Below are 20,761 nucleotides of genomic sequence, written 5' to 3'. Positions count from 1 at the left end.
AGGAACAGGAAGAATATGAGCAAGAGCATCAAGAATGGGAGCCAGCCGCCATGGCTCTAGCATGCTTAGGGGGGAAAGACATGGTCCCGCGGGTCCCCCTACCCGCTAACACCCGGAAGTACAGCCAATGGGTGAGCATCAATGGACGCCAGGCCGAAGCTCTCCGTGACACCGGGGCCAGTGTAACAGCCGTCCGCTGTCACCTGGTGACCCCAGAACAGTTCCTACCAAACATTCTCTGCCCTGTCCGTTCAGCCGATAACTCGGAAAGTCTGTGTCGGATGGCCTGCGTCCCTTTCGAATGGGGAGGGGTCTCAGGCATGTTGAAAGTGACGGTCCGGGATGATGCCCCCGTAGACTGCCTCCTGGGAAATGACCTTGAAAGTTCTCCGTGGGCAGCCGTAGAGCGAAGAGAACACCTGGGGATGTTGGGCGTCCCGGACTGGGCGTGCGTCACCACCCGGTCCATGGCCGCCCGTGCCAACCCCCGACCGGAGGAACCCGAATGGCCGGCGCCTCCTCCCCCAGTCGCCCCAGTCGAAGACACCGACCGTGCCGTCCCCCCAGAACCAGCTCAGCCTCCGGACCTCGCTGACCTCGACCAGTGGCATCAAGAGGGGGGGCCCACTCAGGAGCAGTTTCGACAAGAGCAGAAGACCTGTCCCTCCCTCGAGGGACTCCGCCAACAAGCCCTCGCCCAGAGTGCAGGGGATACCTCCGGAACACATTGGATTTACTGGGACAATGATCTGCTATACAGTGAGCAAAGGATCGCGGAGCTGGGAGCCAGCCGAGTGCTAGTGGTGCCCCTCCGTTTTAGAGACTTCCTGCTAAATCTGGCCCACGATGTCCCCCTGGCTGGACACCTGGGTCAGGATAAAACCTACAGCCGCCTAGTGACCCACTTCTTCTGGCCCAAAATGAGGAATGATGTACTCCAGCATTGCCGATCTTGCCCCACGTGCCAAGCCAGTGGAAAGAGCGGCCGCAAACTAAAAGCCCCCTTGCAAACATTTCCCGTGGTCACCACCCCGTTCGAGAGGGTCGGGATAGACATTGTGGGGCCCCTGGACCCCCGTACAAGACAAGGACATCGGTTCATCCTGGTACTGGTGGACCACGCCACCCGCTACCCCGAGGCTGTTCCCCTGCGAACCGTGACAGCCCCGGTGGTCGGCCGGGCCCTGATGGGGATCTTCTCCCGTGTGGGCTTCCCCCGAGAAGTCGTCAGCGACAGAGGCACAAACTTTATCTCTAAGTATATGAAGTCCCTCTGGCAACAGTGTGGGGTCACCTACCGATTCACGACCCCCTATCACCCTCAAGGGAACGGACTCGTTGAGCGGTTCAACCGCACGCTCAAGGGGATGATTGGGGGGTTGGAAGAGCCCCTCCGTCGCCAGTGGGATGTGCTGCTGCCGTGCCTCCTCTTCGCATATCGAGAGGTCCCCCAGAAGTCCCTCGGCTTCAGCCCGTTTGAGCTATTGTATGGACACCCCGTACGGGGGCCGCTCAGCCTAGTCAAGGAAGGCTGGGAAATGCCCCCTCTAAAGAACCCTCCAGATGTCTTCAAATACCTCCTAACCCTCCGCAACCAGACCCGCCGGTTCAGAGAGCTGGCAAAAGCAAACTTGGAGGCCAGTCAAGAGGACATGAAAAAGTGGTATGACCAAAATGCCTCCTCCATCGAATTTGAACCCGGACAACAGGTATGGGTGATGTCCCCCACCGAACCCTGCGCCTTGCAAGACAAGTGGACGGGGCCCTTCAAAGTAGTCGAGCGCAAGGGTCCCGTCACCTATCTCATCGACATGGAATCTTCACGGAACCCCCTCCGAGTCCTCCACGCTAACAGACTGAAACCCCACTTTGTACGTTCAGAACTCAGCCTCCTGATGGCCACAGACAATGGAGCCGAAGGAGACTCCGAACCCCTCCCTGACCTCCTACGGACTCGGGAGAAAGATGGCTCTGTGGATGGGGTCCGACTCTCAGAGGCCCTCACCCTGGAACAACGCCAAGAATGTCGAGACCTTCTGTTGCAGTTCGCCGGCCTGTTTTCCCTCACCCCAGGTGTCACTTCCTGGTGTGTGCACGACGTGGACACGGGGGACAGCCCCCCTATCCGCCACCGGGCCTACCGCGTACCAGATCGGGTACGGGCCTGCATCCAGGAAGAAATAACCAAGATGCTCACGCTCGGGGTCATTGAGCCCTCAGACAGCCCCTGGGCTAGCCCAGTAGTACTGGTCCCCAAAGCAGCCCCTCCCGGCACCACACCGGAACTCCGGTTCTGCATCGACTACCGGGGCCTGAATGCGGTCACTAAAACGGATGCACACCCCATCCCCCGGGCAGACGAGCTAATCGACCGCATGGGAGCTGCCCGCTACCTCAGTATTTTCGACCTGACGGCGGGCTATTGGCAGATCGGCCTCACACCCCGGGCCCAAGAACGATCTGCATTTTCCACTCCTGATGGCCATTATCATTTCAAGGTCATGCCCTTCGGTATGAAGAATGCCCCAGCAACATTTCAGCGGCTCGTCAATCAGGTCTTGGCCGGGCTCGAAGGATTCAGCGCCGCCTACCTAGACGACATCGCTGTGTACAGCCACCATTGGTCCGACCACCTCCACCACCTCCGAGCGGTGCTACAGGCCCTTCAGCACGCTGGCCTCACGATCAAGGCCAGCAAATGCCAAATTGGTCAGGGGTCCGTAACCTACCTCGGACACCAGGTGGGAAGCGGCCTGGTGGCCCCTCTGCAGCTCAAGGTTGCCGCCATCCAGTCCTGGCAGCCCCCCACCACCCAGACCGAGGTACGCGCCTTTCTGGGACTCACGGGCTATTACAGACGGTTCGTGAAAGACTATGGTACCATCGTGGGGCCCCTCACAGAACTCACGTCCAAAAATCAACCCAAGAAGGTCAACTGGACCCCAGATTGTCAAACAGCCTTCGAACAACTGAAGGCCGCCATGTGCTCCGCTCCGGTGCTCCAGGCCCCCGACTACAGCCGGGAATTCGTCGTCCAGACGGATGCCTCCGACCACGGCATTGGGGCGGTCCTGTCTCAATTGAACACCGAAGGCCTTGATCAGCCAGTGGCCTTCATCAGCCGGCGACTCCTACCTCGAGAACAACGCTGGAGCACCATCGAGAGGGAGGCCTTCGCTGTGGTGTGGGCCCTCAAGAAGCTCCGGCCCTACCTCTTTGGCACCCACTTCCGGGTGCAGACCGACCATCGACCCCTGCAGTGGCTGATGCAGATGCGGGGGGAGAACCCAAAACTACTACGTTGGTCCATCTCCCTACAAGGGATGGACTTCACTGTTGAACACCGGCCTGGGCTAGATCACGCCAACGCGGATGGCCTGTCCCGCTTTTTCCGCCTCGACGAGGAGAGTCCCCAAGAGGATGGGTGACTCTCCCCGCCTTCAGCTGGGGGGGACGCATTTTGGGCAGGCCACGTGAAGGGCCGCTCCTCCCTCTGCCCTACCAGGCCCGAGCCCGGCCCCTCAAGTGTCACACACCACCACTTCACGTTTTCCGTCCCCTCCGGGACCCTTGCCTCTGAACATATCGACCTCGTGGGCCCGATCCACTACCGGCCCGCGCACCCAGCCTGGGCGCCATCTTGGACCCTCCACCACGAGGCCGCATGGCTCCCGATCGACCCCAACCCTGGGCCTGGCCAGGCCTCAGACATCCCGGCACCACCATCCACCCAGGAGGTGAGCGGACTACTTGGCAGGTCAATGGGAGAAAGAGGTGTCGATGGCTCTCCCCCGCCAGGTACCGCTCGCCCACAACCTCCCCGGGCGCTGGCTCCAACCCCCTGCTGGGTGTCTGGACTCCTTCATCCCGGACCCCCGACCTCCAAGTGCGAGGGTCCGGACATCAAAGGGCACCAGCCCTATAACTGGGGCAGCTCCAGAGCAGGAAGGCAGTTGTATCTTGGAGTCGAGAGACGCAGAGAAAAACTCATCCTTGACGGGCTATTGGCGCTGCCGTAGCTCTGCCTTGCGAACTATCGTCCTGCCTGCTGGCGCTGCCGCAACCTTCGTAAACCTTCATCGTCGTCGGGACCTGCTGGCGTGGCCGCGGACCGTTTGTAACCTCCATCTTCATCGGGACCTGCTGGCTCCGCCGCGGACCGTCGCTTCCTTCGTCCATCTCGGGACCTGCTGGCTCCGCCGCGGCCCGTCCATCCAGAACGCCGAGCTCGAGGATTGAGAGCTATTCCATCTATTTGGTAACAAGACTGTCCCGCTACCCCTTTTCCCCATCCAGAGACCAGAATCGAGGGGACCCCTGAGTCCAGACCTCCTTGTATCATTTTACCGTACTCAGAGAATTGCTTATAAAGTATCGTTAACCCTTAATCTGGTGTGGTGTCCGTCTGTGGGGGGGGAGTTACTTGTCTGTATGATCGCTGGAGACGGCTCTCCCCGGAGACCTCTCCCCTTATCCTCGGCCGACCCTCCCGGTCCGTCTAACACCCCTCAACAAAATATCACATTGAATTGACAACTCTTGAGCAACATGGAAATAAGGCAAAACTCCTTGCGACAAATTCGTTTTGACAGGCCAACCATTCTTAACAAAAGACAGGACTTTCATATAATCAAGATCATCACCACAAGCAACCCTCCATTCGTCCTCTTTAATACATCCATTGGACACCTCACAAATTGATACAACCTTATCAGGATCGTCATCAGGAGCAACTTGATTATCATCTTCCACGGGCAATCTCGAGAGAAAGTCAGCTAGAACATTTTTCGCACCAGGAATGTATTCAACTAGAAAAAGAAAATCTTGCAATTTATATTGCCATCTCGCAATTCTGGAAGTAGCTTTGCTACAACCTTTAGTCGTGAAAAGATCCACAAGAGGACGATGATCAGACCGTACAACAAAATCGGTACCGTACACATATCTGCGAAAATATTCAATACCCCACCAACAGGCCAAGGTTTCTTTTTCTAACGTAGAATATTTTACCTCAGCACCACGTAACGGTCTTGATGCGAAAGCAATAGTAACTAAACCAATTTTCTGCTTTTGCATCAATACCGCACCAATGCCCACATTGCTAGCGTCGGTGACTATGAATGATTTACAATTGGTGTCAAAGGGAGATAAAGCAGGAGCAGAAATAATACACTTCTTAACAAAATTAAATTGATCTTTACAATTGGCATCCCAAATAAATTGTTGTTGATTTTTCTTTAGATTTCTTAAATGAGAAGTTTTGTCAGCAAAAGAAGGGATGAATTTGGCATAATATTCGGCTAGCCCTAAAAAGGACCTGAGCTGATCTTTGTTACTAGGATCAGGTGCATTTTCGATAGCTTTGACCAAACTCAACTTGGGAGAAATGCCCTTCTTACTGATGGAATGCCCCAAGTAATCTACAGAATCCCTGCCAAACTTACATTTTTCCTTGGTGAGAGTAAGACCATTGTCTTGTAAAATTGATAAAACTTTAAATAGAACTTCAGAATGCTCACAATCATCCTTACCAAAAACCAAAATGTCGTCCTGGAAGTAAAGGACATTGGACAAATTTTTGAACAGGTTATGCATGACACGCTGGAATACTGAGGAAGCAGACACTAAACCAAAGGGCATCCTTTTATACCTGTATGCTCCTTCGGTGGTTATAAAAGATGTAAGATGCTTGCTATCGTCATGGAGGGCAATCTGATGATATGCGTTAGATAAATCTAACGTAGTAAAAACAGAGGGATTTTTGAGTTTTGAGAACATCTCCCCAATGTTTGGGAGTGGATGCCTAACAACCCAAACATTAGAATTTAGGTCACGCATATCAACACATAAACAAATCTTTCCGTTTGGTTTGTGAGCTACTACAACAGGCGAAAGCCATTCAGAAGATTCAATTTCTTCGATTACATCGAGGTCACACAATCTTTGAAGTTCTATTTTAACAGACTCTCTTAAAGACAAGGGAATGTTACGCACTTTATGTACCTTAGGAATTGCATTATGCTTTAAAATGATCTTGTGTTTAAATCTTTTTAGCAAACCTAAATTAGAAGAAAAAACTTGAGGAAAAAGCGTTTCCCACTTGTTAATAGAAGATACATCAACAGCATTGACAAAATCAGAATAGCCTAAAACTTGTTCTGGATGGTTTGGATCAAGCTTAATCATCAAATCTCTTTGTTGTGGCCAACCCAATAAACATGAACCATCTTTAGCCACATAAACTTTAGATATAATGGATTTGCCCTTAAAGGATAGGGTAGAGCAAAAATACCCAAGTACCTCAATCGGTTTTTTACTGTAACCAAGTAACCTTATGTCAGAAGGAAACAAAGATACATCTGGAAATTCTTTCATAACTTCGTCACCTATTAAAGTATGTTTTGCACCAGAATCTGCCATAACTTTTATAAATTTAGAACCAATCTGTAGCATACAGAAAGGTGCATCTTTTTTTTCCTCTCCAATTTCATACACGGCTAGAAGGCCGTCATAGTCATCATTATCACTGTCCACAACTTGAACATCCGAATATTTGGTGCGTCTGGGATCAGAGGAAAAACTTTTAGGTCTGTTGCGACTTTTGCACATTCTAGCAAAATGGCCTCTAGATTTGCAATAATTGCAGAATTGTCCGATTGCAGGACATCTTTTGTCAGTTGCAACGTGGCCAGGAAAACCACACTTAAAGCACACTACTTCTTTTTTAAAACTTGGATTCATTGAAGGAGAAAACGTTGGTTTACTGGAAAGGTTTTCTACATGTTTCCTTCTGACCACATGAACCTCAGAAATAGTAGGTCTTTCCATAGAAGATTCTTTTGACTTCTTATCGGATAATTCTTTTATTCCTAATTTCATATCCTCAAAACGATGTGCGATGTCAAGAGCCTTAGAGAGAGACAAATCTTTCGCATCAAGTAACTTTTCTTGTAGTTTTACATTTGCTACATTATGTACTAACTGATCTCTCACCATCTGATCGTGGAATTCTTGATAATTGCATTTGGCTGCTAGAATTCTTAAGTCTTTCACAAATGAGTCAATAGGTTCAATAGGTAGTTGCTGCCTACTAAGAAATGTATGACGTGCCACAACCTCATTGACTTTTTTGATAAATTGTTTGTCGAGCTGCATAATGGCGTTTTCATAGACATCAGTTTCTTCTTCAGAAGAATTGTCTATAGCTAGAGGAGGAAGATGAGAAAGAACTTGCCTGCCCTCTGCGACAAGAGAATGTTTGAGAATGGCAAGTTTACGTTTATCAGTATAATTCTCACCACCTATTGCCTCTAGATAAGCTTCAAAACCTTCACGTCATTGTTTCCATTCCAAAGGTGGTTCGCCTGGGCTAGCTAAAAATAGAGGAGGAGCATTGAAACTTTCCATACTGGTGATTAATAAAATAAAAATGATGATAATGTACTTGGTTTTGGTTAATTGTTCTTTTTCTAAAGAATTGATAGAGAAAAATAGTGGAAAACCAGAGGCTACTATGATGTCATAAGTAATTGTGGCTCCAAAGTAAATTTATAGTTCTGAGAATAGTCATAGATTTAATATTCCATTGAGAAAGAAACAGCCCATTGTGATGTATAAAACATGTAAACTACAGAGATCAGCCCAACAACTCTTTGTGAGGTTGCAGTTTGTGACGTCATAGAAGGACGGTTGCTAAGTGACGCTTTGTTGTGCTTTATTCGAGGATCCAGACGATCTGGTATGCGCATGCGTTGATAAATGGAATTCGAGTGTGTGCGCTGTTAAGAATTCTAAGCGCGGGCTTGTGCGCATTCGTCGACTCGCGCTGCTGAAAGCTGGATGCGCTTGTGCGCATGCGTCGACTCGCGCTGCAGAAAGTTGAAAGCGCTTTGGCTAAAAAGGGAGAAAATAGATAAAAGTCTCACCGCAGGGTTGAGAAAAGCGGGATTTTCAGGGTTACACACGGCAGACGACAATGGAGCATCCGAATGATTCGTGGAGAGAATACAGCAGCCGACCTTCGCAACGGTAATCTTGGTCCGGATGTACCGGGGCTGCAGGCTCCCAAATCGCGTGGATATGCTTCTCCCTCGTCGCCAGTGAAGAATCCAGACTGGGAAGAAAAGAGGTAGGCTGGAACGGGTTGGTTTATGAAGGTTTATTCAGTAAGGTAAGTTAGCATCTTTAGGAGCCCACGCCAACCGCCGCACTGGAGTACTCGGAATCTCCTACGCAGAGGGTTCCGAGTTCCAGGAATATGCAGCAGACACAAGCCCCCCCGCGAGGGTACCACAATTGTGTGGCATGATTTTTAGTAAGACTATGAAAAACCTGGTTCATAAATGCTAAGAGCATTCGCATTACTCACAGTAATTTCACTAAAAGTATCTCTTGAAAAATGACTAACAAAATAGTCTTAGGTAATTATAAAACATAGGATGCATTTAATTTAGATGTTCCGAGAATCGCAGGCCTAATGTATTCGACTGCATATGCTATTTAATGAAAGTATATTTATAAAAGTTTTGAGTGGGTTTGCAAACCTGCTTTTTCTTATGCCGCAAATTAATGATGCTTTTGTTGTCCAAAAGTATTAATGCGCCTGAATTTAAACAAGGCAAGTTTGAAGTGGTATTTGTTTGGTAAAGTTATTTAGAGGGTTGTTTACATCCTGACTGTCAGTAAAGAAAAGTTGTATTTATTTGTGTGCGCGTTTAAGTAGTGACAAGTGGTTGCCTTAGTGTGAGTGATGAAAAGTCCTTGCTAAAGAGACAGAGAGGAATATTAAGCGCTGTGTCTTGCTTTATATACACATATCAGTCAGAGTGAAAACACTACAATGCCCAGCATGCATTGCAGAAGACTGAAAGCAGATGGGAGAGAACATTAACCCATCAGCATGAATCCCCACAAATACAATGTTTGGCTCCAGCTTGCAAGTTCTCTTTCTACCTGTGAAGAAACTCCAGGAATAAAGAATAGAAACTGTGAACCTCAACAAAAAAAATTCCCAAACTGGGTGGTGTGGAACTCCAGAGCTATATCCATCCTGGTGCTCAAGGAGATGGTGGGGTTGATAAAGATGAACATGTAGAGAATCCACGCATGTGTAGCCATCGGAGGTGAGATAGGCAAGGGTAAGGCAGCTCATAGAAATACACATTTTAAAGAGCAAAATAGAGTAATATTAGGTTCTATGGGGCATATTATCAAGGACCGGTGTTAAAATTATCGCCGTTTTATCAGCAGGAAACTGCCGATAAAAAGGCGATAATGGACTTGATGATAAGCCCTTGTTAATTCCCATAGAAGTCCATGTTCTGATGTTAACATGGGCTTCTATGGGAATTAACAAGGGCGTTTTATCAAGCCCATTATCGCCGTTTTATCGGCAGTTTCCTGCTGATAAAACGGGGATAATTTTAACACCGGTCCTTGTTAATATGCCCCCATGTCTTTAATAACAAGCATTTACGATGCAATAGGTCTAGCATTTGCGAGAGTTTAAGCTATTGGGATTGTAAATGACAATGAATTTTGTTTATCTGTTTTGATAATTAACACATACGTAAAAGGCATTGTCATTTACAATGCCAATAGCTCAAAATCTTGTAAATGCTAGACCTATTCAAAGAAGCGGCCGCATTGTCCCCGGCTGCTAAAAAAGTGAAAGCGCGCATGGAGCACTGAATGTTGCAGGAGAGCATGTTGTGCCGGCAACAGGAGAAACTGATTAAATAAAATAGGGCATACAGACTAAATAAGACATACTGTGTAACAACAGAAGTAAAAGGGCCAGTCCTCATGGGGGTTACAAATAAAGACAAGGCGGTACTAAGGAAGGCCTAAGAAGCCTATTAACGAATCAGAAACCAGCATTTAAAAAGGACAATGACACAAGCCAATGAAAAATATGGTTGGAGAGTGGGCGGAGCATCAAGTCCATATTCTAATACAGCATGCCTAGCAGACCAGCGCATGAGCTGCCAAGGCCAGACCTAAATATCGGGGTTTCTGTCACCGGAACTAAAAAAATATACATTTCCCAACATGCTTGTACAATGCATATTCACAGTACTCAAAGAGGAGCGAGAAACATGTTGGTAACAAAACTCTTGAAGCTAGATCAAGCTTCAACTTTAATAATAACCTCTATTAGGACCCATACCCAGAGAGCTTTTGAAGCCATAGACACTCTTCGTAATGGGGTCTCAAAAACGGAAATCAATACTTGCCAAATTTGTGATCCAGTTGCACCCATCTAGTTAGAGTGGGGAAGGAAACCTGACCACAAGGCTACTCAACGAAATTGGATGTATGAGGTTACAACACATGCTTTTACCACGCATGCCTTTACAACGCGGTTTTTACATCGCAATCCATTACAACGCATAGCGCTTAGAGGTGCTGGATAGTGCAAAGTTTAATTTTCTATTCCAACTCCAGTCCTCGTGGACACTAGGGAAGGTGTTGGATAGAAAATTAAACTTATTCCCTATCCTAGAGCGCCCCCCAGCGCAATGCGTTGTAATGGTTTGCGTTGTAATGCCTGCGTTGTAATGGTAGTGCGTTGTAAATGTTTCGTTGTAAAGGTTGTTCACCAACGAAATTGGTTCTTGGGCAGAGGATTTCAGCAAAGTGGCATATCTGCTTTCATATTGTTGTAAACTTGGAACTGCACAGAACTTCTGATGTGCCGGAATTAAGGATATTGAACAGATATTGATACGGTCTTTGTTTAACTTTAAATGTTAAGAAGACTACAGAAGGAGAAAGTGTCCACTGGAGATATTCAGGGCTCTGACAGCTGAGACTCCACTCAAGCATAATAAACACAACATGGCAGGGAGCAGAGCAGACCAGGCTTTGGGAGAATCCTTCCAAGCATTGAACATTTGTAAAAGCAAATCAACATCCCACAAAGTCGAATGTTTTGGAGCTGGTTGATTAGATAGTCCACACCCCTCTGCAAAATGACAGCTTGGAGGGTGCTCAACCATTGGTTTGCCACTGGATAATCTCTGGTGTCTGGAAATAGTGGAAGGTTCTGTAGCCATACTTCTGTGGTCAGGCAGGTTATAAAGATGTGGGCCAGCAGCCAAGCCCTTGGCTGACGTGAAATTAAAACAAACACTAAGTAATTGACCTAGGGAAAACAGGGAGATAAGAGAGGTAGGAGGACAAATACTGGGCCTAATTGATTCCACCAGTGACAAGTGGAATACAGAGCAATATACACGGTTACCAGGTAATGAAGGGCTCCATCTGCCTGCCTTCATGTCTATGATGCCAGCTTTCACCGGGTCGCAAACTCCTACGTGTCCGGTGCCATCATTGGCTGTTTTGCTTAAACTGCCATCTTGGAATTGGCGCAATGCCAACCCATTGTCAGGAGTGTATACTGCCTTTGTACCCAAAGCCTTGCTGACCAAAATGGCAGGTGCCTGTAGGAAGCTACAGGCACCAGCCCCATATAGGCATCATGGATGTTTCATTCTCCCGCGAGAAGCATGTGCACTCAGGTGCCGCTCGACTGTAAGACAGAGAACCCTGATTTCATGGGCAAGCTTTGAGTACAGTGACAAGTCCTAACATCCGCAGTATTTTATAAAGCAAGCTTGTTTACAAACAAACAATTTGTGTGACATCTGCTGAAATGAGATTGTGCCTGCCCCCACACCAGGCAGCCCATGTTGGTTTATGTGCGCGACTGGTAGGTGGAGTCTATGCTTTTGCAATGAAGTTGATAGCTTCTGATGAAAGTCATGGGCCGCCTGCTGACATCTGACTTGAGAGAGTTGCTCCACTTGAGATTTTGATCGATACCTAATCACTATTGATCTAAAACCCCATTCTGATCAACTGAACCTTTGTTGCCTGTCATTGAGGAAAGAAAGTGCACCTCTTACCCAGTTAGTTACACCCCAGAAAGAACTCCGCTCGGAAGAACCACAAACAACTTCTAACTTTCAAAGGTTTATTATAAGATTAAAGTGAGCTGTAAGTACAGGCATCTCAAAATGAGATTCACTAGATACACCGGCCCAATTACATACATGTGCTCTCTGAAAACCCTCAGACGAGCAAAGAAAACTACAAGTACAAGTTCTAAGAATAATAAGGCCATTAGCATAGACACATATTGAATTCTCTCCGTCATTTAATTCTGGAGTAAAAATACAGGTTAGGCTGTCCCTACCCTGCTCTAGATGGTATCCCTACTTAACAAGGTCTCAACCTATCAAAAGGTGTCAGCGGTGAATGACTTCCTAGAAAGATCCCCCACTCTTAGTCTCTAGATGGAAACCTATAATCGCCAGTCATGACCCCTCTCTGCCTACCCATCCGCTCTCTAAAGGGTCCTCAGGCATCTGCTCTACCTCCACCCAGGGGTGCTGTCCCTAATACAAAACACAACAACATTTGAGACGCCCCTTGTGAGACGCCCCTCACGTGGTGTATCTTCTGGCTTTTTCCATGATGAGGCCTCGTGCGTTAGAGTTGACCTTGCTTCGCAGACTCTTCTCCGGCCCGCTGATACCCCCTAAAACATTCCGGAACCCTCCTACATGTCTGAACCGTCTTCTGAACAAGACTTTATTCATTTCATTTTATAATTGGATCCCCCCTCTGTCTTGCAGACAGACATCTGCAGTCAAACCCCCATTTTCATAGACTTCTGACAAAATAGCAACATTTCTCTTCAAAGACCAATATGTGTAATGCAATGACTAAAACATTTCAGGCCTACAGCATTTCTCATAATGATTATATCATTCAAATATTTTTCATCAATTAATAGCATGTTAATACTCTATTCTATGATTCGGTAAACACATCTATAAAATATAAACCTATTACATGCTTATTTACTAAATATCATTTAGTGCAACCCACATCATGAAAACGAAGTACCTTTCCCAAACACTTTCTGCTCAGGCCCTAAGGCCTACCACGTTCTACGTTTAACCGCATTGCCATCTTTCATTTTAGCAGCTACATGACATGGGTTCAGGATTAATCACGTCTAATAAAGTTATTCATGTATATATTTCTGCATTACTTCCACTTCTACCTAAGTCTCTAAGTTAACCACACAATTCAGAATATAAATGAATATAATGTTGGCACTCATGGCATTTCTCTTCATGATAGTGCGTACTACATGTAAGTATGATGTACTACTACAATTCGTTCAGTTTGCGCTCTCTCAGTTCCCCCCTTTGATGACCTCTCGGGGTCATCACCAACTTTTAAACTGCAGTGATAGCTAGTGTACCTCGTTTTCGCGTTTCCAGAGCCCTCAGACTCCTGTACTGATTATCTTGTATCGCAGCTAATCTCTCCAGCTGCTCTCTATGTGCCCTCTCCAACCTCCTTGCTCTATACCATTGGAATACCCTCACCAATCCCCATAACACAATCCCACAGATCAATATCATGATGATAGGTTTCAGTATACTCCACACAAAGCTCTTGCCTAATGAGGTGAGCCAACCTCCGGCTTTACTTATTCCCTGGCCCACCTTTTCCCATACATTTTCCCTACTCAAGTCTTAGATCTCCTTGTGAATATCAGTTATATTCTTAATAACTTTTTCAAGGGGTTTAGAATTGTCTGGAATGTAGGTACAACATTCCTGGACCTTCAAAGCCTTACAGACTCCGCCCTCCTTTGCTAGCAGGACGTCTAAGGCGAGACGGTTTTGAAGAACCATAGCCCTTATCGATTGCATCTCTCCTTCCACCAGCATTAAGGAATGAGCAGTGCTGGCAGACAACCTGTCTACGACTGTTGCCAGTCGTCTAATCTTGACATCATTAAGGATGAGTCCTAAGAGAGGAAATGCGGCTCCAAATACATCTCCAACCATTTCTGCATCTCCTAGGCCTCTTTTCCCTCGCGATGTTGCCTTGCCCTCGATGATCCCTATGTCTTGGGCATGATATATTTTGGGGAAGATAATTGCCAGATAACATGAGCCATACCAGTTGTCAGGCAGTCTCACGTAAGCATTTTTCCCACAGACAAAATATACATTTGGAATCACTTGCATTCCCTTGAGGAAATCTTTAGTGTAGTATTCTAAATTAAAAGCATGTTCACAACTGACTTCTCCCACGTATACATTTTCATAATACGTTTTGGCTCTGTGAAGACATAACTTTCCTCTCTGCGCTTTATCCAAAGCTATTGGACCACTACTACCCTTCCTCTTGTGTGCTTTCTCTTCCTCGGTCCAATCTGTTTTCCATTGTCCTGATTTTTTCAAAATCTTCTGCCTTCTGTATCTATCATCCACCTGCCCTATGAACTTCTTCTCGACTTCTGACACCTTACATGTCAGATTGTTTCTACGGGCATGTGAAGTATCCAAAGTAATCCAAGGAATGAAAAACTTAGCCAACCTGTCTTCACTCTTCCAGTAGTCCCATTTATTCATTTGCTTATAATTTGGGACTTCTGGCAACACTGAGTCGTAATTGGAGAAATAGTATTCAAAACTATCTCTCCCATAAAATATACTAAGCAATAAGCTACATGTGATGCCATATGTCAGCGGGAGGTGATGATACCTAATGCCTTCATCTACAGACGCCGGCAACTGCATGCAGACGTAGCAGTCCTTAACCTCCATAGCATCCACGTATTCATATAAAAGTTTAGCATAAGCATTTGACCTAAAGTCACCTTGGGACTCATCCACATGTAACCTGCGAGCTTCTGCAGCTAATAACGCTTTCTCTTGAGTGTTTTCCCTTTTCTCACCAGCAACAGTGGGTGCAAGCGTTTCTACAGATTTCACATCAGTTATCTTTGTCTCCTCCTCACGTCCCTTTACATAGGAAACTGTTACCACTAAAACTATTAATATTATCACTCCTACTATTAGTGTGCCTATTATACATTTAGCTCTACGGTTCTGGGTGCCGGCCTCCATTTCGTCAGACAGTGTGGCTCTCTCTTATCTCTGCACAAAGTTCTCTTCTTCTCGTTCCTTTACAGTCTCTCTTTCTCCTGTCGTCCCTAGAACCACACAACTGGAAGCTGACAACCTTCTTCGCAAAAGTCCTTTAAAAGTTCAATACAGACAACCCTAGCCCTTCTCCGTCAACTCAAAGGAAGTCCCTAATATTCTCTGCTTCCTGGGCGCTAGGTAATCTTCTTTTTCTCTTCTCGCTTATTTACAAAGTCTTTTTAAGCATCTATGATAAGGTTTGTACCCGCAGCTTCAATAGCAAAGTTCAATATTTCCAAACGAAGAATGTGATCTTCATGATCTGTCATCTTTGTACCAAAATCGGGGAATTGCAATTCTGTGAAAAACATGTGCTTTAGCTTGCTGAGACGGGGAGGTCTGGGGAGCATGAAAGTTAGTGACCCTTCCTGTTCGATTCCGGGCACCAACAGTCTTATTTCTACTGTGACGATGGGCTCAGAAGTGGACACCACCACCGCTCGTATCCTCCCTGTTTTCTGTTCCGAAGACATTTGCCACCATATATGTCCACTCAGGGGTGGAGTACCTTCGACTAGGCACACGCACTCTTCTTGACCTTCTCAAGTCCGGTGCCTCAGCGCCCTGAGCACCTTCTTCTGGGTCTGAGTCTTCCGTTACCGGAGCAAGGGTTCTCTCTGGAGTTGACCTCAGGCCGGAGCTCCTTCTTTGCGGCCAATTCGCTTCTCCACATACCCTTCTACTCCTCCTTCTCCGGGTCCGTTCACGCTCCCTCTCAGACTGGTCAGTCTCTGATTCGGTCTCCCAGCTACTTTCTCCTTCAGTAGCGTCGTCTGTCTCGCTGTTATACTGACCGTCCTCAGCTTGGTCAGACTCGCTCCCTGCTTCTTCAGGCACCTCTACAGCTTGGCTAGCCCCCTCTATGGCTTCTCGGTCCACAGCTGGACGTCTATCCGAGAGAGGAGCTGTTTCTTCCAGAGGTGCTGGAACCCTCCGCGTATGTGACGCGTGGATCCAGTTGGGCAGGCCTCCCACCTTCACGGCGGTGTTCGTGATCAGGATGATCTGGTAGGGCCCACGCCAACGAACATCCAGGCAGCTTCTTCTCACGTGCTTTCGCACGAGGACCCAGTCCCCAGGGAGCAGGTCATGGCATACCTCCTGGCACGACGGAACTTCGGCAGCCTGCACCTGGAGGGACACAGAATGAATGGCGTCAGACAGCCCCTTACAATAGTCCAGGATCATATCATCTGTGATGTTTAACAATGCAGCAGTTGGTACAGATGGCAACCTCATTGCTCTCCCCATCAACACCTCATGTGGTGACAGCCCCGTTCTCCTATCTGGGGTACTACGAAGGCTCATAAGGACCAATGGCAAAGCGTCAGGCCAACTTAGGGACGTTGATGAACACATCTTAGCAAGTCGAGCCTTTATGGTGCCGTTTATTTGCTCCACAATTCCTGAGGCTTCTGGTCGGTAACTGCAATGCAATTTCTGATCTATATTTAGAGCTGCACAAATCATCTTCACAAGCTCGCTGTTGAAATGTGTCCCTCTATCTGATTCCAAAGAGGCCGGTACCCCGAAGCGCGGAATGAGTTCCCTAAGCAGTAACTTAGCCACTGTAAGGGTGTCACACCTACGTGTAGGGTATGCCTCAACCCATCTGGAGAATACGCAGACAACCACCAAGACATAACGGAGGCGGTTGCACCTTGGCAGTTCGATAAAATCCAACTGCATGCGGTTGAATGGACCTCCAGATCTCCCTATATGACTCAGTGCAACTGGTGTTTTCTTCCCTACATTCAACTGCTGACAGGTCACACAACGTTGGCACACTGCTTCAGCTGCTACTCTAAACTTAGGATTGTACCAGGTCTGTCTAAATACTCTCAGCATAGCATCTCTTCCTAGATGTACAGGGCCATGTATCTGTCTTGCCATTGGGCTCACCATCTCATTGGGTAACACTGCTCTTCCATCTGCCGAGACCCAGAAGTGGGACTCACCCACCACACATCCTGCCTTTTCCCAGGTCTGTTTTTCAACCTCAGGTGCATTGTCTTGCATGCACTTCAGTTCGTCCCAAGTGTCGACAGTTTCTAATATCATAGCTAATTCAGTTCTTACATTTATTCCACCCACTTCCACCTCTGTGAAATTGTACCCTTGTTCTGCACAATACCGTGCGACTTCGTCGGCATATCTATTGCCCTGTGACACGAAGTCCATATTTCTGGTATGTGCGGTACACTTCACAACTGCGATACCTGCTGGACATTGCAAAGCTTCTAACAGTAGACGCACAAACTCTCCATTGCGAATAGGAGAGCCTGAAGACGTCATGTAACCTCTCTGAGACCATAACTGCCCGTAATCATGAACTACGCCGAAACCATATTGGCTGTCGGTGTATATGGTGACTCGAATTTGATTGCTTGCCAAACAGGCACGGGTCAATGCAATAATCTCGGCTACCTGAGCGGAGTGTACTCCTTCCAGGCATCCAGCTTCCACAATTCCAGAAATCGTACAAACAGCATAAGCTGCTCTCAACTGCCCAACTTCGTCTCTTACACATGAGCCATCAACAAAGAAAATTTCATCAGGGTCAGTCAATGGCTCATCCACGATGTCGGGTCTCGGTTTGGTGCATAGTTCAGTCACATCGAGGCAATCATGGTCTGTACATTCATCATCGTCATCGATATCATTTGGGAGAGGCATCAAGGTAGCAGGATTCAAAACAGAGCATCTCTTGAGGGTCACGTTCTCTGCAGCAAGAATGACTTGCTCATAGCGCGTGAGCCTGCTATTAGTCAGATGCTGTGTTTTGGTCCTGGTCATTAACAGTTCAACAGAATGGGGCACGTACACCTCTAACGGGTGCCCCATAACTATGTTCTCACACCTTTCTATGCTGACACCTGTTGCGGCAACGGATTTGAGACATCCGGGCAACGCTGCGGCTACTGGGTCTAAAGTAGCCGAAAAGTATGCGACTGGTCTACGGGCACTCCCGTGGATTTGGACTAACACAGACAACGCACAACCCTCTCTCTCGCAACAGTAAAGCAAGAATGGTTTATCGTAATCAGGCATTCCCAGAGCAGGAGCACGACACAAGTCCTCTCTCAGCTGCAGGAACGCCATCAAACAGTCTTTGTCCCATGGTACCGGATCACTCACCTCCTTGTGCGTCAGTTTCTGCAAAGGTTTTGCTTTCAGTGAAAAGTTTGCAATCCACTGTCGGCAATAACCCACCATCCCTAGAAACATCCTGACTTCTCTCTGTGTCTTGGGCGCATTCATTTTCATGATCGCCTCTATTCTGTCTGGTGACACTTTTCGTTTACCCTTCTCTATTCTGTGCCCCAAGTACTGCACTTCTGTCAAACAGTACTGCAATTTTCCCGGGGACACCTTATGCCCATTTGCAGCTAGGTGATTTAGCAAAGCAATGGAATCCTCCCTGCACGCTTCCTCTGTCTCTGACGCCACAAGGAGGTCATCTATGTACTGGACCAGAACTGACTTCTGGGGCAGTACCAGACTTTCAAGATTCTTCTTCAATAACTGGTTAAAGATTGATGGGCTTTCTGTATACCCCTGGGGGATACGACACCATGTTAATACGCGATTTTCCAGCTTAAAAGCGAAAAGGAAATGGCTATCTTCATCCAATGGGATCGAGAAGAAAGCCTGGCAAAGGTCAATCACAGTGAACCACTCAGCTTGGACCGGTATCTGAAACAATATCACGGATGGATTCGGTACCACAGGGCAACATGAAACGACTATATTATTAATCTTTCGGAGGTCCTGCACTATTCGGAATTTCCCATTTGGTTTCTGCAAGCCCATAATCGGGGAGTTACATGGACTACCCACGATTTCCTTCAATATTCCCTGCTTAATCATGGACTCGATCACAGGCTTAATGCCAGCAATCGTTTCTGGTGTCAATTTATATTGGGGTGTTCTTGGAAACTCGGCGTGTGGTTTCACTACTATTTTCACTGGGTCCACCCCTTTAACCAATCCAATGTCTTCCCCAGTGAAATCCCACACTTCCGGGGCTACTGTCTCTCTCAGATCCCAGGGGAGCTCATCTACAGTCAAAGTGGGATACAGCTCCACACATATTCTGGAATTTGCAACTTTAAAGTCTGCATCATCATCATTAGTCAATATCTCCACTCCTTGTGGTGTGCAGTATATGGTACAATTTAATTTGCACAAAAGGTCTCTTCCTAACAGACATACAGGACTGGAATCACAAACCACAAACTGGTGCTCATCGCTATACTTCCCTATTTTCACCTGCACTGGTTCAGTCAGTGGGCTGGTCATTCTCCTGTTAGCGACCCCCACCACTTGTATTGTCTCTCCTGACATGGGCAAGCCTGGGACTGCAGCTGATCTAATCGTGGACCTAGTGGCTCCTGTGTCCACTAGAAAGGTCGTGGGGCACCCTGCCACTTCTGCCTCTACGTAGGGTCCCCTTTGGTCCACATCTAAGGCTGCCCCGAGGGTACAGTCTTCTCTTTCTACTCTTTGTCCTGTTAGCGGATCGATGTAATAGCATTCCTCTCCTCCTACAAACAGAGGCATCTGTCTATACGTCTTACCCATCGTCCCTACTCTAGGTGGCTGGGGGAACTGGGCTCGGGGAGGAGGCCCCCCCCCTTTGAGCACCTTTCCTTGGTATTGCGTTACCCCCCCCCCCCCCCTTTGCACATTTCGGACCTCTTCTTCCTCTACCTCCTGTTCTCCTATCTCGACATTGTATGGGCACTCACGTTTCCGATGCCCCACCTCGTTACACTGGTGACACCGTGTCGTTTTCTTCAAGGTGGCTATGTCTATTCTGGGTCTAAAGGTGGAATTCTCCTCGTTGCCCTTATTCTGGCCATACTGCTTCTTTCCGCCAGTCCCAATCCCTTGCAGCTGTTGCTGCTGTCCCCCCTTTCCGGCTGCCTGCATCTGCACCACCATCAATTTCTCTTTTAGCTTCTTTGCCTTGGAGTCTATCTCATCACAGCAGTATCTGGCATATCTCAGGATTTCATCTAAGGGTTTGTTTTGCCAACAAATCAAGTGTTGCTGAATCATTAAACTAATATCTGGTCTCAGGCCGAGGACAAACTTGGACACAAATTGCCCTATGTCCTTCGGATCCATTACATCCAACCCGCTATACTGTTTAAAAGCCTTCAGCAATCTCTCATAGTATTCGTGAACTGTCTCTTTGGGTTCCTGTCTGGTTCGATCTATTTTGACCCAATCTATGTCTTGCATTGGCACTTTCTCTTTCAGCCATGTCATCACTCTCTCATATTTTGCCATCACAATCTCGGACGGCCCATTAGTTGTAGGATCTCTTTCTGGCTCTGTCGTGGGCCACTCAGCGCTAACCTTGCATGCTGTCCACAAATCTCCTGGCACTACAATGTCAAACAGCGTATTCAGATCTATCCAGAGGACCTTTGAGATTTTTACGAACCTTTCAACTTGCTTATACCACTCCACTGGGTTCTCCCGCAATTTGGGAAAGGAGGTGGTAAAAGCAGCTAAATCTCCCCTACTCCATGGCACGTGCACATAGTTCCCATTTGCGACTTCACGCAAAGGGTATGCTTCCATTCCCTGCAATCCTCCTGGTGCCATTCCAAGCGTGCTTCTCCTGACGGTCCCTTTCTTGGACCACCTCTCTTCCCACTTATCTAATGTCCTCCATGTCCTTATTCCAGTGATCAGTTCCCTTATGTGCGTTTTCAATCCTATTGTCC

Source organism: Lissotriton vulgaris, chromosome 3_1, assembly GCF_964263255.1.
Source record: "Lissotriton vulgaris chromosome 3_1, aLisVul1.2, whole genome shotgun sequence".
In the NCBI taxonomy this organism is placed as follows: Eukaryota; Metazoa; Chordata; class Amphibia; order Caudata; family Salamandridae; genus Lissotriton; species Lissotriton vulgaris.
Note: the sequence above shows the minus strand (reverse complement) of the source record.